Raw genomic sequence first — 19632 nt, forward strand, 5'->3', positions numbered from 1 at the left:
AATAGGAGGCTCGCGAGGTGTGAAATTCAATAATTTTTCCACGATAACCTTTTTGAATCAAAACCAGTCTTTTCTTAAATATACAAGAGTTTATATTAACCAATTCCATGTCTTTTGAAACAAAATGATATATGAATTAGACAAACAATGCGTAATTAAGAGTCAGGGTACGGGCAAAAGTAAGTGCTGTGATTATAGGGGTAACCAGTCTTCATAATAAAGGTTAAGCCCGACTTGTTACCCCAGAAAACCGTGGGTCCCTGGTAGCTTAGAAGCACTGTGTGTATATCCTAAAACCTGTCCTGTTGTGTGTTAACCTTTTCCGGTAATGTAATAAGTCTGGGATTTCGGGAGTGGGAGTTTCAAGGGAGATATTTGGGTAAAAATGCATTCATAATCTGTGTAGGAGTTTGGGGAACAAAGTTACCGGTAGTCCCATAATTCTACCTGACGAGCAGGCAGGCTCAACGTGTACGCAAAGTGATGTACACCAGGGCTACACAGTGTCCCCCAGAATCCTGGTTTTTGGCCCCAACTATCCCAAGCCCATATCCCCCACATGTATCATGTTCCCATAAGGTTAATAGGTTTTATAAATAAGTTTAATATGTGTTAAAAAGTGTGTATTAATCTTTATACAGACAGTCCTGGCATCTATGTAGGAGCCGGGATGTCTGCTTAGAGATCGGGGATCAAAGAGAAGGGAAGTGGAGAGGTGAGTGGGGAAGGGCGGAGTACTAGGTCCGGAGAACAAGCGCTCCCCGCAGGGGAGACATCTGGTCTGCCGGACCTGGTGGAGTCTGCCCAGCAGAAGGCAATGGGCTGGCTGGGGGAAGCCGCTGCTCGTAGGCACGATTCCCATTGGCCAATTCATATTTCCCGCTCACCTGGCTTTTCAAGCTGGCTCGACACCCCACCCCCCCCCCTTCTCTGATGTCAGAAGCCAGATGATCCCCCATTCTGATTGGTTGGCTGAGTTACGATCCATCCTCTGATTGGTTGCCAGCCCCTGCTACATGTTAAATATAAACCTCAGTGTTCTATGTAAGGGGACTGGCCGATCAGAGAACCAGGTGATCTCGGGCTTGGGTTGGTGAGACGCTGGTGGGCTTTTCAAAGTTGCTCTGTTGCAAATAGCAGAGCAACCGGCTTCGTTTTTAGCCGGAGATGCCTGCATAGCTTAGATCAAGATCTGAGTTTGCGGCCAAGTTCTATTTTGTGCCTTGCTCGCGGTTATCAGGTATAGCCAGGTATCTTCCCGGAGGTAGGTACCATGATGTTTCTGGACCAGGAGTGGAGAGGGTAAGCCTTCTGAAGCAGGTTCACTGCACCTAGTTAGGCTAGAGTCTTCCCCCAGACACTAGTTAAGTTTGATTTTACTGTATGTTGTGTATCATTTGTATGTCTGCTGGTCTCACCAGAATAAACCTCATTTTATTCCACTACCTTGTTCTGCCTAGTGAATTGATCCCGAAAGGTAAAAAGTATTAAAAGTATTGGTCTCCCGTGACAAGTGCAACCCGGGTTTTATAAGCTAAATTAAAGTGGATAATTAGAAGCAGGTGTTCAAATAATTAGGTAGATCTTAAGGTAAAGTTTTGGCAACCCCGCCCTATATAAAGATCAGAAACTTTGTGAGTTTCGCATACAGTTGTGTAGAAACACATAATTCCAAGATCAAAATAAAGCTCTGAGGACTTCAGAAGAGAAGTTATTGATGATCATTAGTCTAGAAAAAGTTACAAAACCTTTTGTAATGAATTGGGGCTCCACTGTCAGACAGTCTACACATGGAGAAAGTTCAAGACCTTTGTCACTCTACCCAAGAGTGGTCATCCTACAGTACCAAAATTTCTCCAAGAGCAAACCGGTAAATCATCTAGGAAATCACAAAGAACCCAAGAGTAACATCAAAGTATCTACAGGCCACTCTCACCTTAGAGTGTTCATGACACAACTATCAGAAAAAGACTGAACAAGATATGTGTTCATGGAAGGATAGCCAGGAGGAAACCACTTCTCTCTAAAAAGAACATTGCTGCCTGTCTATATTTCGCCAAAGAGCACATGGATGATCCACAAGACTTCTGGGACAATGTTCTTTGGACAGAGGAGTCAAAGTTAGAACTTTTTGGCCTGAATCGGAAACATGTTGAGCGAAAACCAAACACTGCGTTCGAACAGTTAAACCTCATCCCAACCGTCAAGCATGGTGATGGGAGTATGATGGTGTAGGGCTGCTTTGCTACCTCAGGATCTGGACGGCTTGCCATCAGTGACAGAACCATGAATTCTGCATTGTATCAGAAGATTCTAGAAGAGAATGTCAGGCCATCCATCAGTGAGCTGAAGCAAAAGTGTGTCATGCAGCAAAAAAATGATCCTAAACATACAAGCAGATCTAAAAAATGGCTGCAGAAGAAGAAATTCCATGTTTTAGAATGGCTTAGTCAAAGTCTGAACCTAAACCTCATCAAAATGTAACAGGACCTGAACCCAGCTGTCCATGCCAGGAAGCCCTCAAATGTCACTGAGTTGAAGCAGTTATGTAAAGAGGAATGTTCCAAAATGCCTCAAAACCAATGTGAGAGTGATCCGCATTTACAGGAAATGCTTAGTTGAAGTCATTGCTGCTCACGGGAGCGGCATCAGGTACTGAATCTAAAGGGTCACACACTTTTTCACACATGGATATTGATTGTTGAATCATTTGTGTATAAATAAATGTTGAAAAAGTATCATGTTTTTGTGTAATTTGTTTGATCAGGTTATCGTTATCTATTATTAGGACTTAGACTAAGATAAAATAACATTTTTTATTTGAAATATGTGAAAATCCTAAGGGGTTGTTAATTTTTCTCACCGCTGTATGTATGTGTATACACGCACACACACGCAGAAAAGTTCCTCATGCGCTGGACTCTTCACCGAATAAACTGGTGGTCGATACAGTTGCCTTTGCAGCTTTGGCTAATGCGTGTGTTCCGTTCACTCGCCAGGGGAGACACAATTGTACCTCCAAAAATGAAACCTGAGAAAGACAAGATGCACCCGGAGTTAATGTAAGGACAAGCTTAATTTAAAAGAACATAATATTCAGACTTACAGCTTATAACACAACACGGAGCTCCGTGGACAGATCCCGTCACAATATCGCAGTGTAAAGTCCGCCGAAATCAGTCATATCAAGGTGAAGGACCAAACGGCAAGGCAGGGAATTACAGGGCGGTGTGCCCCCGTCCAGAAGTATTCACCCCCTGCAAATTTTTAACATTTTGTACACATTATTTCACTGAGCGTACTCTACAGCACTTTCAAATTAGACTTTACATGTAGAATCTAGAAAAACGATTCCAAAGTGATAGTTTGAAAATGTAAAGAAGTAAGAGTAAGATTAACAGAGAGAAGCAGATTAATCTCAGTTCCATAAGTATTCAACCCCCTTTGCTCCTGGCAGCCCTAAATCAGCCCACATACAAATGAATGGTTTGAAAGGTCACAACATTTATGAAATGGATTCAGCCTGTGTGTAATCAAAGTGCTTTAATGTATAGACCATTTCCCTCAGATATATGTGTAGCCTAGTGCCCCTGGCTATAGCCATTCCACTGGCCTCAACACTATAAGTCCTGAGAGGAGCAGGCAGTGTTGGGGTTAAACTCCTGCACAGGGCCTAGCCTGCAGTTGCAGCCTGGATAGCTACATTGTTGTCATATCAAGGGGCAGGCTAACCAGCAGGCTAACCGGCTAACTGGATCACATGCAGATGGTGTGATGCCTGTCAGCACCTTGACCTGCCCTGTTTTGGGGCAGGTTACAAGCCCCTCCCTCAGGGGCTGTCACCACCAAATTGTGGGTGTAGGTGTCTTCCCTCCCTCAGTGGAGTGGGAGTGATTCTCCTTGCCCCATCAGGGGGTGAGGGAGCTGGGGAGGGGCTCTTGGGCCTAAATAGGGTGACCAAAAACCTGGACACATTAAAAAAAAATTATAAAACAAATGATATCACCAATTGCACCACTTCTCCTTTATGTCTCTCTGCCCTTCTCTGTCCTCCCTTCTCTCACACACACCTCATTCTCCCTTCCCCCATCCCTCCATTCTTTCTCCCTCCCCCCTCCATTCTCTCTCCCTCCATCTTGTTCTCCCCCCCCCTGCATTCTCATTCCACCCTTCCCATTCTGTCTCTCTCCCTCATTCTCTCTCACTCCCCCATTCCCTGTGTCACTTTCTCACCCATTCCCTGTGTGTCTCTCTCCCCCATTCCATGTGTCTCTCTCTCCTCCATTCCCTGTGTCTCTCTCCTCCATTCTCTCTCTTTCCTCCATTCTCTCTCTCTCTCTCCTCCATTCTCTCTCTCTCTCCTCCATTCTCTCTGTGTCTCTCTTTCTCCCCCCCTCTCCCCCATTCTGTGTCCCTCTCCCTCCCCCCTCTCTCCCCCCCATTCTCTGTGTCCCTCCCCCTCTCTCTCCCCCTCTTCCATTTTCTCTCTCTCTCTTCCATTCTCTCTCTCTTCCATTCTCTCTCTCTCTCTCTCCTCCATTCTCTGTCTCTCCCCCCCCACATTCTCTGTCTCTCTCTCTCCCCCATTCTTTGTCTCTCTCTCCCCCCCATTCTCTGTGTCTCTCTCCCCCCCATGCTGTCTCTTTCTCTCTCCCCCCATGCTGTGTCTCTGTGTGTCTCTCTCTCCCCATGCGGTCTCTCTCCCCATGCTGTCTCTGTGCCTCTCTCCCCATGCTGTCTCTGTGCCTCTCTCCCCATGCTGTGCCTCTGTCTCTCTCCCCATGCTGTCTCTGTGTCGATCTCCCCATGCTGTGTCACTCTCCCCATGCTGTGTCTCTCTCCCCATGCTGTGTCTCTGTCTCTCTCCCCATGCTGTGTCTCTATCCCCATGCTGTGCCTCTCTCTTCCCATGCTGTCTCTCTCTCCCCATGCTGTGCCCCTCTCTCTCCCCATGCTGTGCCTCTCTCTCTCCCCATGCTGTCCCTCTCTCCCCATGCTGTGCCCCTCTCTCTCCCCATGCTGTGCCTCTCTCTCTGCCCATGCTGTGCCTCTCTCCCCATGCTGTGCCTCTCTTCCTATGCTGTGTCTCTCTTCCTATGCTGTGTCTCTCTTCCCATGCTGTGTCTCTCTTCCCATGCTGTGTCTCTCTTCCCATGCTGTGTCTCTCTCCCTCTCTTCCCCCTCCCTCCATTGTGTGAGTGAGTGTGTCCCCCATTCTGGACCCTACCTGCATGGGTGGGGGGAAGCCACCTTGAGCCCTGGCAGCAGACACTGGAAGTTCTCACTGACACTTCTAGATCTCACTGCTGGGGCTCCGCAGCTCTGACCTGGCCTCCACTCTCCTCCCTGCATTCTCTGCTGGACCCCCCCCCCCCTGCTCTGATGGTCAAAACCGGGACAGCTACAAAAAAACAGGATATTTTAAAGGATGTCGGGCAGCAAGGACAGACAGTAAAAAAACGGGACTGCCCCGGCTAAACCGGGACATCTGGTCACCCTAGGCCTAAAGCATCTGGGGTCTGATACAGGGAATGTGGAGGATGAATAAAGACTAGTTGTACCATCAAGAGTCTCTATGTCAGAGTTCCGGTGATGTCACTAGGCATGGTCGCTTGAGGGAGAAGCTCCTGAGACCCGCCGAAAGAAAGAAATAAGATAGAGCTTTAACCAGCAAAGAAATAACCCCAAACTAGAGAAATCAACTCACCCTGCATCAAGGAAATGGCTGCAAAGGGGGAAAAGCCTCAAAATCAAAACGTTTCAATGTTTTTTACAACAACTCAGCAATCGGCTGAGCACAACACTGACTCACAAGATGGCGAAGCAGCATGCACCGGGGGGAGGCAGCCAGTGAGCAACCTCATGCTCTGCAGGGCAACATAGAAAATAAAGTGACCAAAGAGTACCTGTTTGATAAAATGTGGCAGGGCTTCCAGGAGGATCTGACCTCCGCAATAAACGGCCTCAAAACTGATATGAACTCCCTCACACAACGTACAGAGTGTATGGAAACTAAAATGGAGGGTATTTACATAGCACCATCCTCAGCAGAGGACGAAATCAACAGGCTAGGACACGAGATCAATGCCTTGAAAGACTGTTTAGTAGATCATGAAAATAGAGACCGCAGGCAGAATCTTCGGATTCGTAACATCCCTGAAACAGTCTCTACAGAAGCTTTGCGAGCTTACCAATTTCCCAGGAGCGGGAATTACTCGCGAAAGCCTTGGAACTGTTCTCGGTCAGCGGTGCCAGTTGCAGCCGCTGCTTACAGCATTCATTCTTGCTGCTGTTTCTTGGCACTTGGAATCTTAGAAGCTTGATGAATCTTAGGTGAATCTTGGATGAATCTGGTTCCTGATGGGCTGCAGGAATTCTTATAGGGTTCAGAACCCTATACCTAACAAGTGCAGCCAATCTCTCTGTGGGAAAAACTTTTCCCACTTATCCCGGAGTTGCCAATACTTCACAAACCTGGCAGGGGTGGCTTCCTATTCTGCTAAGGGCATGTGCCAACCTAGCACCTTTGCCTCTTAGCAACCCCTTTACCTGGCGACAGTAAGTCTGGGATGGGCAACCATTTGCCAACTGCCCAGGCTTCAGATTAGAATGGGGGTACTTGTGCTACCCCACCCTGACACCTCAGAGACACTGAGTCCTTTCAACTCCGGACTTTTACAGACATTGTGGCATCAAGCCAGCGGGATGCCTTAGAAGTCCGGAGCTGCACATCCTCAGCTCATTTACAGTGAGTCACTACATGAATACTAAGTGGGGTGCTATAATACATGAGTGTTTCCTTGTCTCCGGTGTTCTGAATGAAAGCCCAATTATTCCTATCATGTTTAATACACTAATTGAGGGGGACTTTCATTCATCAATTTTGATAAAAATGACGTTACTGTATGGTAGTTTTATATGTTTCTCCCTGAACTATGCACACAGCAAGTTTCAAAGCGCTAAGAGCTTCCTAGCAAACGTAAGCAAAAAGCCGCTTATATTCTTTAGGCGCTGGACTTCAAAACATTTCCTCACTTTATCTTACAGGTAAAACATTTTACTCTATCACTTAGAAAATAATTCCCTCTCGCCACCTTATACCTGGTGGGAGATACTCCGAACTCCTACACTGGGTTTGGGGGTTTGGGTATATACCGGGGGACCCTGGAATGTGTTTTTCCCCCTGCCCGGTTTTACTGTTCTGGTCTGTGCTGAAGCATGGAGATCTGGCGGTGAGCCGCTAACTGCTTCCTAGGGAGGATTTTATCCGGTGGCCTGTGTCTTCATGTCACGTACTTTTTTCATGTCTTCATGTACGCCAAAGGGGAAATGACTTGAAAGACAGCACCCCCTCCCCCCCATTTGGAATTATCTGTGGGGTACTCTTATTGTTGCATGATCCAGGGCTGAGATGTGACTGAACACCATGGTATCAGCCGAGGGCACGTTGCAGCGCATGCCCATGGGGGGGCAGCTTGAAAGACAGCACCCTCCAAGATGGAACTGAAGTGTGTGCTCAAATATGTGTCCTAGATAAGCAGGATAGTATGCTCAGCCGGTGGGAATGACTTGAAAGACAGCACCCCCAATTTGGGACTATCCGCCTGCAGTTGGGGAGGAATTATAGTGCTGTGGAGTATGCCAGTCAGTGTGGCCGCTTGAAAAATAGCACCCCCAAGATGGAACTCATTGCAGGCACTGGGGAGGACAATTCAGGGTCCCTATGTAGGATAAGAAAACAAATGACAGACAGGCGCACTAAGGGACAAGGTAACTTTAATATTAAAAATAAACATAAGCATAACACAATAGGGATAAGGCAAGTAGCAACCAAACCCTATCTAGTAGAACAATTTAAAAATAGAAACGAAGGTTAAAATAGCTGGCTAAACACCAAGAAGGAGCGAAGGAGTAAGACAGGTCAAAACCACATCCACAATATACTATAGAAAGGATCCGGAGCCGATCTCAGTACATACCCAGCTGACAGAGGGAAGTGAAGTGAAGAGACCCGCTCAGCCTCCGACTGCAAACTCTACAGGAACAGTCACACGTGACCTCTACGCGTTTCGCACGTACAGTAGTGCTTCGTCAGGAGGTCACGTGATGACGCAGTCCCACGTCTGCCTGGTCAGCTACACATGCTTCTTCCTCCTCTTACCGGATGTCAGGAATCCACTCCTGGCTTTGGCTGGAGCCCTTCCATCCGGAGCTTTGCAGGTTCCAGACAATCTATTCCCTGCTTCTGCAATCACCTGCCTCCTGCTGCCTCCTGTGCAGCTCTGGCCTGATTGGCCTCCTGTGCTATTTAGTGCCTGCCCCGCCCTCAGGAAGTTGCTGGACATAGACTTTGCAATCCAAGTAACTGTGCATGTCACAGACTCCGTGTTTGGCCTGCTGGGCTCCTTGTGCCTTGTATCCTGCTTCCAGTCCCCGGCATCCCAAGGCCTTCTTGCATAGCAGCCCCGGCGCTGCTTACCTTGTTCCTGGCAGACTTCGCTTTTGCCGCGCTGTAGCGGCTACGCTGGTTACCCCAGCGTTTCCTGTGGCGTGCCTGCCTCAGTTCCTGTCTCTTTGTCTTCTCAGTGATCCTTTGCGTACCGAACCGGCCTGGCTTTGGATCCGCTCTGGTCTTCTACCCCTGGTCTGTATCCTGACCTCCTGGACACCCCGACCCCTTTACCTCGGTTTGCGGATTCCGACCTACCTCCCGGCTCTGGACCCCAGGCTCTCGGTACCACCTATCTTCTGGAATCTCCCTTCTCGTCTGGCGAGTATCTTATTTTATCTTATACTCCCAGATGGTTCCAGACGCCTATTTTCCACTTTCCAGGCGTGTTCCCGTAGCTGTGGGTGCAGTTTGTTACCCATCTCGCCTCAGTATCGGGGTCCCTCCTTGTTTGTGGCAGGCACGTACATTACAGTATGTCCAGCCCCACAAACTCGGACCCCGCTGAGGTGGGGTTAGGCCGGTTCCCCTCTGAAAACCGGTCCCAGTCTGTAAAACAGCCCCTGTCTAAAGATCAGTATATATTTGAGAGACTGCCTCCGTCTGAAATCCTGTCCCGGCCTGCAGACCAGTCCCAGTATCTATGCGAAATACTACCTCGGATGGAAGATCCGTTTATGTTAGCAGGTTTAACCCCTTTGCAACGCCGATGCCGTAATGATCTCATTAGTAAGGCTTACTTCCTCAAGGACTTAAAACAGTCTCTGGCCGCTTGTGTTTGCTCCCCTGGTTCCCCTTTAACCTGGGATAATGTGAATCCTATCAAACTTGCCAACGCCCGAAATGCACTCTATGCCTTGGCCTTATCATTGGACATTCGCCTAGTACAACAGGACCCTCCCTTCATGTTGGCTCATGCACAAAACACACTCTGTGTACTTTCCCTGACTTTGGACATTTGCATAAAGAAACAGGACCCTCTCCTCACCAGCTACGCTGCCGCTTGGCAGTCCCCCTGTGCTGCCAGTCCTGTTGCTAAACCCTTGGAGTTTCCTCCTTCTCATGGAAATTAGCACGCTGATTTTGTTCCTCTTAAGCCTAAGGGAGAAGCTGCCACGGTCCCTAGCCCTGATTTAACCTCCTTGTCTGAAAGCCGGTCCCTGTCTGAAAACCAGTCCCGGTCTAAAATACTGGCCCAGTCTGAAAGATTCTCCCTAACCTTGAACCGGCTCATGAAAAAGAATGACCAGTCCCTGGACTCCCTCTCTGCTACGAGGCAGCCCCTCTGTGCTTCACGTCCTGCTACAAGACTCATTGGGGTACCTCAATTTTCTTGGGATTCCCAAGCTGATGTTACATGTCAGAAGTCAAAGGAGAAATTTTTCAAGTCCCCTGTTTCAAACTCAAGTTTCCCTTCCTCTGACTCTAAAGCTATGCCTGCTTTAACACCTGCTAATGAAACCTTTGTGCCCCCCTCTGTGTATCTTTGTAATCCCCAAGCCAATGTTGCATCCCCAAAGCCAAAAGATGAAATTACTATGACTCCAGTTTCAAAGTCAAACTCTCCTTTTTCTGACTCTCATGCGGGGTCTGCTTTTACCCAGGCTACTTCTCAACCTCTGGGTTTAAAGACAGCCCTTGCATATTATGCTCCTCCTAAAGCTCAAGCTACCGAGCCTGTTGGGATTTACTGCTTTCACCGCTCTGCCCCAACTAAAGTTCCCACTCCAGAGACCAGAGTCCCTGTCTCTAAAACCTTTGCAGCACCTAGTGTTACCCCTCCAGTTTCTCGGAAAGTTGAAATCCCTGCCTGTGTCTCTAAATCTCTTTACTTAGAGCATTCCCTTCCTGCATTGACAGTTCAGGTTTCCAACTCAAAGTTCTCTTTCACTCCTTCCACTGCAAGGTTTCAGCCTCGTGTTACTGTATCTCAGAATCAAGTTTCTAAGCCAAAGTTTCCTTTTTCTCCTTTCCCTGCAAAGTGCCAAATTCCTGGTATTGCATCTAATGATTCTCCAGCACTTTCTGTGTTAACCTGTGCCACTGTAAAAAACCCTGATGTAATAGCAGCCTTCCCTTTCTCTGATTCCCCTCTAGTATGTGATATATCTATCACTAATGTTAAAACTCATGCTTTAAACAGTACCCTCTCTGATATGTCTGAGTTTTCTGCCATTGCATCTAAAGCTCCAGTTTCTGAGTCAATGTTATCTTTGTCAAAGTTTCGTAATCATGTTGTAGTACCTAGCAGTAACTCTCACATGCCCATTTCAGAGACCAGTGCACTTTTCTCTAAACCCTTTACAGGAGCAAGTGTAATCACTGCTGCCCCTCAGACATTTGAGATTTCTGCCTTTGATTCCAAGCCTGTTTCTTTAGAGCCCCCCACAGCATTTGGCTCTCCTTTTGCTGTTTCTCAATCTACCACTTCAGAGATCAGCCTTTCTGTCTTTGATTCCTTTACAAATTCTCAGTTCCCTGTTACTGCATCCCAGGATTTTCCAGCAGTTCCTGAGTTAATTTGTGAAAGTTCCAAAGCTCCTGATGAAAAAACATGTTTTCCTCCCTCTGCCTCTCCTGTAGCATGTGATTTACCCTTCACAAAAACTCCTGCTGTAAGAGGTGTTTTTCCTGATGTAGCCACATGGTTAAATGCACCTATCCCTGTTTCTAAGGTTTCTGCCATGAAGATTCCCACATATTCTGTTATGCCTATTGTTGTTCCCCAATTTTTCCCTTCAGAGACAAGCGCAACTTCCTCTAATTCTACTGACGCATCTACTCTGCCTCTTGCTGTTTCACAGATATCCACTTCAGAGGCTAGCGCAATGCCTTCTGACTCAATCAAAATACCTAGTTTGGCTCTTGCTGCTTCTCAAGGACTCACTTCAGTGACCGGTGTACCTTTTTCGATTCCCTGTGCTCTGTCTAGGGAAGCCGCTGCTGTCTCTCAGCCATGCATTTCTGGAACAAACAGACGCCTCACTGACTCTCCTGCACGTCCTGTTATAACCATGGATGATCCTAAGATTCTAACAGTAAAGTATCATCCTTCCCTCCCTATCCCCCCACAGTACCTCATGTTACCTCTGAATCTGGGATTCCCACTCCTCAGGCAATACTGTTTCCCAGTGACTCCGCCACAGTATTTTAGGTACCCGTTTCTGAAAATTTAAGATTATCCCTCATGAAACTTTCTGTACTACCTCATGTGTTCTCTCTGGATTTCACGTTGTCATCATTAAAGACTGCAATGCTCCTATTGGACTTCCTTGCCTTGCCTGAGGTGCCTGTCCCTGCTTCTTGTGCTCTGACTCTGGACACGGGCATGCTTCTCTCTGCTTTTTCCTTCATGCCTACTGCGTTCTATGTAGATGCCCAGACATCGGACCTGATGTTCTCTAAACCTCACCTACCTAGGGGTGCTGACCCCCTATTGATTGCAGTGCCACTGCTTTTCCGTTTGGAAAAAGCGCTCATTGACAAACGCCCTCGGCGCAGTTCTACAACTATACCCAGAGGGTTCAGAAATAATTCCATGTCGCCCAGACCTCTGTGGGATCCTATCTCTGCTCATCCGGAGGCCTCGCGTTAAGGGGGGGGTAATGTCAGGAATCCACTCCTGGCTTTGGCTGGAGCCCTTCCATCCGGAACTTTGCAGGTTCCAGACAATGTATTCCCTGCTTCTGCAATCACCTGCTTCCTGCTGCCTCCTGTGCAGCTCTGGCCTGATTGGCCTCCTGTGCTATTTAGTGCCTGCCCCGCCCTCAGGAAGTTGCTGGACATAGACTTTGCAATCCAAGTTGCAAGTAACTGCATGTCACAGACTCCGTGTTTGGCCTGCTGGTCTCCTTGTGCCTTGTATCCTGCTTCCAGTCCCCGGCATCCCAAGGCCTTCTTGCATAGCAGCCCCGGCGCTGCTTTCCTTGTTCCTGGCAGACTTCGCTTTTGCCGCGCTATAGCGGCTACGCTGGTTTCCCCAGCGTTTCCTGTGGCGTGTCTGCCTCAGTTCCTGTCTCTTTGTCTTCTCAGTGGTCCTTTGCGTACCGAACCGACCTGGCTGTGGATCCACTCTGGTCTTCTACCCCTGGTCTGTATCCTGACCTCCTGGACATCCCGACCCCTTTACCTCGGTTTGCGGATTCCGACCTACCTCCCGGCTCTGGACCCCAGGCTCTCGGTACCACCTATCTTCTGGAATCTCCCTTCTCGTCTGGCGAGTATCTTATTTTATCTTATACTCCCAGACGGTTCCAGACGCCTATTTTCCACTTTCCAGGCGTGTCCCCGTAGCGGTGGGTGCAGTTTGTTACCCATCTCGCCTCAGTATCGGGGTCCCTCCTTGTTTGTGGCAGGCACGTACGTTACACCGGAACATAGCAGGACTGAAGAGATGGCTCCGAAACCCAGGAAAACAGCGATTATCCCAGAAGTCAGTGACGTTTTTAAGCGGAGGGAGGCAGCTGCTGAAGTGTAGGAAGATGGCGATGGAACACGTGGGGAAGAACCGCCAGCCCGCCGATTAACCAGTCACAGCGCTCCACGAAGAGAAGCCATCGGCTGCGGCATCAATCATTCTTTTTTTCTCTGATGTTCCGGATCGAGGTACGCGCCGGGGAGTGACGTCACTCGTGTGCGCATGCAGGGACACGAGGAGAGAGAGAGTGAGAGCTATGGACTAATGGAGGATGGCTGTATCGTGAGTATTTGCAACTCCAGGCTGATCCTGTCTTGCTGCGCTAAACTACATGAAAAATTTCTGTCATACAGCAGTTCACTCTCCAGTAATCTCTCCCTTTCATGCTCCTTATCTCCAATTGTTTATTGTAAGGCATATGCCTTTATGTATTTTACCTTTGAGCTCATCAGTCTGTTTGTTTTTTCTACAGTCCCTATGGAGGATCCTGAAGTCTGAAAGCTGTTCCCACCAAACAGAGGAACCGTATGGTTAGGTTGCAAAATGTATGCTCACAAATTTGCAAAAGTATCTGGGCTTAGCGCCAAAGTCCATAGCCGCACTCCTATTTCGACTGGGACTCCTGATTCCACCAGAGGGAGGAGTCTGAGTCAATAGCTCAGTGTGGGGTGTGGCCGGATGTGGAGCATGCCAGCCTCAGACGCACGTGTTGGTCAGCACAGTGAGACCTATACCAAAGCTGCTACTGATCTGCTATCATTGATAAACTCCCCTATCAACAATGTGCGTTACCCGGAGGCATTCTAATGCTGCGGGACAAGGAGGAAAGTTTCCAACACTATGTCTGCCTCATCTGCGGTTTCCGGGGAGGAGAAATAGGAGATGACGCCTGTTGCCAGCGGTGCGACGTGTCCTTCCTACAACCGTGGCTGCTGGCCTGTGACAGGACTAAACAGTCTTATCCCGGAGGAGTCGTGTCCAGCTAATTTGCCAGCTCCAGAGTGTGGTGGAGAATTCCTCTGCGGACCCAGATAGGGTCTATCTGATGTTTCTATCCAATGTCTTCCACCCTAGCCGCAACGCTTCGAGCATTGTCCTTCGTGGGGATACTACAATGCCAGCCCGGACTCAGGAGCGGAGTCTCTGGGTTCTTATCATACTCAGGAGAACTGTGTTGCCAGTTCGACGGAGCTACAAGAAGGAAAGGGGGACTTATATGTTTCCACCCCGGCCGGCGTGAGAGGCTCAGAGTCCTTCCCTTTCACCATGGTGGAGTTGGTGCCAAGCCGTGCCCAGGCGGAGGTTAGTCGCTGTCCGGAGGAGCCTGCTGCATACTCTCGACCCTGCATCCGGTGATCGGCTCCCCGTGCGAGGGTACTACGACGGCAATAACAGTTACCGGGTGGAAGGTCGGCGAGGGTGCGTTCATCATAGAAGTACCGGACGGTGCCGCCATCACTCCCGATATGACAGTCGTATCCACGGATCCGACGCCAGATGACTACTCCGGAGTGGTGATCCAGGATATCGATCCGGTCTGGGTGGCAGGAAATGCGTATGCCCTCCGCTTCCTACAGCGGTACCAGAAATAGCAGCAGGCCCGAGTGCGAGTAGCAGCCACGTGGCCACCTCTGAAGATCGGCTGGAGGAATATCTACAACCTCCATCCAAGGGGATCTCCAAAGTGACACTCCTGCCGCATTGAGTACTTCAGCAGTACATTCTGTGAGATCTACGAACTGTTCCTTCATTCAGAGAACTGGGAACTTACCCATCAGGTTTATTATACCAGGTAGTGCGCCAAGGACTTTTTCTCTTTGTTTGCTATTTTGTCTCTAGCCTCATGGATAGGCTTGTTGTATATTCCTAGGCAGCCACCCCCCCCACCCCCCCCCCATTCACTCTTGGTGACTGTGGGGTCTCTTTGCATTATTGGTTTATCCTTGCACTATTAGGGTTAATCAATCTCACATTTTATTTGTTATCATTACACTGATCTGCATTTATGTTTGTTGAGTATCACGTATATGTAAATAGGTTGAGCGCTTAGTATATGTTTTAGGGTCTCCTTTCTTTCACATTCTGTTGTGTTGCGGTGCCGGGAGTGGGAGTGAGACCATTCGATGGCTAAGGCCATTACTGAGGGGGTGGTCCCCAAGCCTCGGGGCCTGAAAGGCCTAGACCAGGACTGTGCAATGTCCAAAGCGATACTGCCTTGTCGTGGCTCGCAAGCTTACAATGCTTTGGCCAAAGGGTTAAACTAAATTACCCCTTTTCAAGAGAATATATAAGTATTTTACCGTGTATTTGTGTCATGTTGGATGTAGCATTGGGCTTCTCTGTCTGTTGTATGGATACAGAGAGTGACCCACCAAAGCTGTCCTACTTCACCACTGACAGGGTTGGGGCTCAGGACACTGTTCTTGCTCCAGTTGTGGAGGTGGATGATGCTAAGCCAATCAAAGACAAAAATGTGCCAGCCCAACCGCTTACTGCCCATATTGCCAGTTCTACCATCCCTACCACCTGCCCAGAGACCCCTGCCCTAAGTAATAAGTATTGTCCCCTGTCCCCTCGGCTACAATCACTTACCCTGGCTACAGCTTTCCACAGGCCTCAACACTATAAGTCCTATAAGTCCTGATAGGAACAGGCAGTGTTTGGGTTAAACTCCTGCACAGGGCTTTGCTTGCAGTTGCAGCCTGGATAGCTACATTGTTTTCATAACCACGGCAGGCCTACCGGTAGGGTTGCCAGGTGTCCGGTTTTCAACTGGACAGGCCGGTAATTCCGATGCCTGTCCGGTATAAAATCAGAGGTAAGACCGGACACATGTGTGTCCGGTATTACCATTTTTTGCGGCGGAGGGCTGGCAGCGCAAGCACGAGGGCGGCGCGATGGCGGAGGGCTGGAAATGCCGACATTGGAGGTGGGGGCGGACGGTGGCCAGGCAGGAGCACTATGTGAGTGTCTGTTCAGCCTGTCCCTGATTGGAGGATCGAAGAGCCAACCAGAGGACAGCGGGGGCAGAACCCACACCCCGGCGGCCCAGAGAAGTCTGTGTCCTTCCTGGCAATAAGGTAAGGACATAATTTGGGGGTGATGGGGGGTCAGGATGAGGTGATGGGGGGCCAGGATGAGATGAGGTGATGGGGGGCCAGGGTGAGCTGAGGAGATGATGATGGGGGGACTGGATGAGCTGTGGTGATGATGGGTGGGAGGTGGAGGTATATTGTATATGTATTGGGGAGGTGGGGGTATTTTTTTAAATGTATTGGGGAGAAGGTGGGTATTTTTAAAATGTATTGGGGAGGTGGGGGTATTTTTTAAATGTATTGGGGAGGTGGGGGTATATTTTATAATGTATTGGGTAGGTGGTGGTATATTTTATAATGTATTGGGTAGGTGGTGGTATATTTTATATGTATTCTGGGAGGTGGGGGTATATTTTATATGTATTCGGGGGACGGGGGGGTCCTGTATTGTGTCCAGTATTTTTGGACAAGCCACCTGGAAACCCTACCTACCGGCAGTTTGGACTTTCATACTTGGGGAGGGTACTGACTGGGTCACATGCAGATGGTGTGATGCCTGTCAGCACCTGGACCTGCACTGTTATGGGGCAGGGTTACAAGCCCCTCCCTCATGTATAAAAGCTGGCACCACCAAATTGTGGGGGGGTGTGTCTTCCCTCACTTAGTGGAGGGGGAATAATTCCCCTTGCCCCATCAGGGGGTGAGGGAGCTGGGGAAGGGCTGTTGGGGCCTCAAGACCCTGGGTTATGCTCCAGGGAATGTGGAGGTTGCATAAAGACCAGTTGTACCATCAAAAGTCTCTGTGTCTTGCTGGAGCGAGTATGTGTCTGTGGGGACCAATCCTGCCTCTGCCACGACCCCCATAGTATGGAGGCGCTGCACCAGAACAACCCCTTGCCCTGATGCTGCTCCCATATACCAATAGCAGAACCATCAGACCTCCTGGAAGACCACAGGTGAGCTAAACAGCACCAGGGCACACCCTGTAGATACCAAATCTCCTGTAGGAAGGGGGGGGGGAGAGACACGTGCTACATATGACTTTCAAGCTGCAACTCACATAATCATACAACAAAGCAACCAAGAAGACAAAGGAGCATTCATAAGTCAGGGATAAAGTTGAAGATAGGCACAGAGTAGGAGAAAGGTACAAAGACATTTTAAAGGCACTGATTATCCCTCAGCACAGTGAAGTCCATCATTAAGAAATGGAAGATGCATCATGGCACTCAGACGCTACCCGGATCAGGTTGCCCTCCCAACTTCAGCACCTAAGCAAGCAGGGAGCTGGTTCGTATGTCACTCTAAAGCCAACAATGACCTTGATAGATCTGCAATGTTCTGTCTAAGGGCCTCATGCAGTAAAGGGCGGAAAAAAAATCGCCAGGATTTTTAAAACGCCATTTTTGGCAGTGTGGCTATCACAGTATGCAGAAAGGCCCAAATACCAGAAATAACAACATTTGCAGAAATGGCGAGTAGCCGGCAGTAATAGGATCGGCCCTCCGAAAAGGCCTTACCCGGCAAGTTCTAACTGCTGCAGAGAGAGAGATCCTGCGCAAATCTCGCCGGGAAATTTTTATTTTTTCATTTCATTTTTAATAGTAGTGTAGATGAGCAGGGGATCTCAGGAGCAGAACTGCGTTGGTTTCAGGTCCGGGGACACCCTGCTTCCCGAGATACAGGCCCCATTATGGGGACAGACGAGACCAAAGTGGAGATGTTTGGCCATAATGCACAGCGCCACGTTTGGCAAAAACCAAAACGCAGCATATCAGCACAAACACCTCATACCAACTGTCACGGTGGTGGAGGGGTGATGATTTGGGTTTGTTTTGCAGCCACAGGACCTGGGAACCTTGCAGTCATTGAGTCGACCATGAATGCAACAGGACAATGATCCCAAGCACACCAGAAAATCTACAACAGAATGGCTGAAAAAGAAAAGAATCAAGGTGTTGCAATGGCCCAGTCAAAGTCCAGACCTCTACCCGATTGAAATTATGTGGCTGGACCTTAAGAGAGCTGTGCATAAACAAATGCCCACAAACCTCAATGAACTGAAGCAACGTTGTAAAGAAGAGTGGGCCAAAATTGCTCCACAATGATGTGAGAGACTGATAAAGTCATACAGAAAACGATTACTTCAAGATATTGCTGCCAAAGGTGGTTCTACAAGCTATTGAATTGTAGCCATGCATAATAATGACTGCATACATCTTCCCTGTTGGCAGTAAGTCCTGGTAAATACAGGCCTGCCCACAGTAGTTATGGAGGTTTTCCCTCACACCCTAGTGTGGTGCCCTGTGTAAGGATGGGAGTGGCTGTATGCTCTGAGTCCCTGGATAGTGACCTCAGAGATGCGCCTGCCCCCTGGAGTATAAAGGGCACAACACTGACAGTTAGTGTTGTTGTTGGTTGAGAAATAGTAACCAGAAGGTACAAGGTTGGAGAATCACTTTTGTGACCCTAGTGCAGTAACTAGCGGTAGCAAAGTGATCGACTAAGTTTTGTCTACGCCATACTGTGTCCAGGGACCTGGCACAGCGGTGATCTCCCTAGGAGAGAGGGAATTCCACTTCAATACGGGAGGGCGTACCTGGCAAAGGGACAGCACGGAGAGATGTGCGGCTAGAGCCGGCAGCTGCATGGGGCAGTCTGCTACATCCCTGTATTCAATAAAGATGTCCTTGAGAAAAAGAACCCCACTGTGTGAGTGTGAGATTACTCAACAGTGGATGGCACCAAGAAGGAGTTCCTCACCAGGACCATCTCCCTGCGGAAGCACAGATCCTGATGAGGTGGAGGCGCTGCACATGATGTAAGTTGGACTCGTACCCACTACCTCAGCTACCTGTCCTGATGACATCCCCTAATAACACCAAGCAGGAGACTCAAGAGTCCTGTTGCTTGCAGGTGCACCACCACACACGCCTTGTAATGGGAGACTGGTTAGACTACACGGGCCAATATGAGATTGGGTGGGTCAGGCCAGAGGGAGCACCCGTTACAATTGGAGGCGCTGCTGAGATACCTGTCAACAGGACAGGCTTTTGCTAGGCACACAATAGGAAACCGGGAGAGTGTCTGCTGCCACTTTGTGCTGCGTGGGACGGAGCCAGGGGTAGTCAGGGAGATGCTGGAGCTGCATGCCGCAAAGACGCCTTGGGATCCGTAAGGGGTTAGTGAGTCTGGAGCCGGGGGCTATTGCTGTTCTAGTCGCCTTGAGGTAGCGCTAGCGGGGGACGCCTAAGGGGTAAACTGGTAACTGAGAGCAGGAATTCTGGACGGGTCCGCACTAGGCTAGCCAAAAGTAGGTCGACGCCTAAAGTACTGCATGGAAGAGCCAGAGTACTCTAGTCTCCATTCCAGATCGCTTACCAAGGAGCACAGACTGGAGGAACGGGTTACAGTAGACACAGAAAGAGTGAGCCTAGCCTGAGGTAGTGCAAACACGAGTCAGATCTACGTTAGGTACACAAGGTGGTGCACAAGGCATGTTTATTGTACAGATGTGGTAGCTGCCCCGCAGAGCGGAGCTCCACGTACAGAAAATCGGTGTTCAACGATCACGAGAGACCTGTCAGAATGGAGGATCTGTACAGAACAGAAGGTCCAGGATGGCGGAGAGAGAGAACCACAAGAATGGAGGATCTGCATAGAGCAGAAGGTCCAGGATTGCGGTCAAGAGAAGAACACGCATATGAACTGTGCGTGGACGAAGAACAAGC

At 49.0% G+C, this 19632-nt stretch overlaps 1 long non-coding RNA gene across 2 annotated transcripts in view; it reads right to left on the minus strand.

Moving 5' to 3' along the window:
- Window positions 1-2843: 2843 nt before the first annotated feature.
- LOC142463914 (uncharacterized) overlaps window positions 2844-19632 on the minus strand; it is a 69636-nt gene continuing 52847 nt past the window's right edge. For both annotated transcript variants that reach the window (XR_012787538.1, XR_012787539.1), the window contains 2 exons: window positions 3107-3257; window positions 2844-3031 (listed from right to left, as the gene is read on the minus strand). This is a non-coding gene — a long non-coding RNA (uncharacterized LOC142463914). The remainder of the gene's footprint in view (window positions 3032-3106; window positions 3258-19632) is intronic.

This window comes from Ascaphus truei, chromosome 12 (assembly GCF_040206685.1).
Source record: "Ascaphus truei isolate aAscTru1 chromosome 12, aAscTru1.hap1, whole genome shotgun sequence".
NCBI classification, from domain to species: domain Eukaryota; kingdom Metazoa; phylum Chordata; class Amphibia; order Anura; family Ascaphidae; genus Ascaphus; species Ascaphus truei.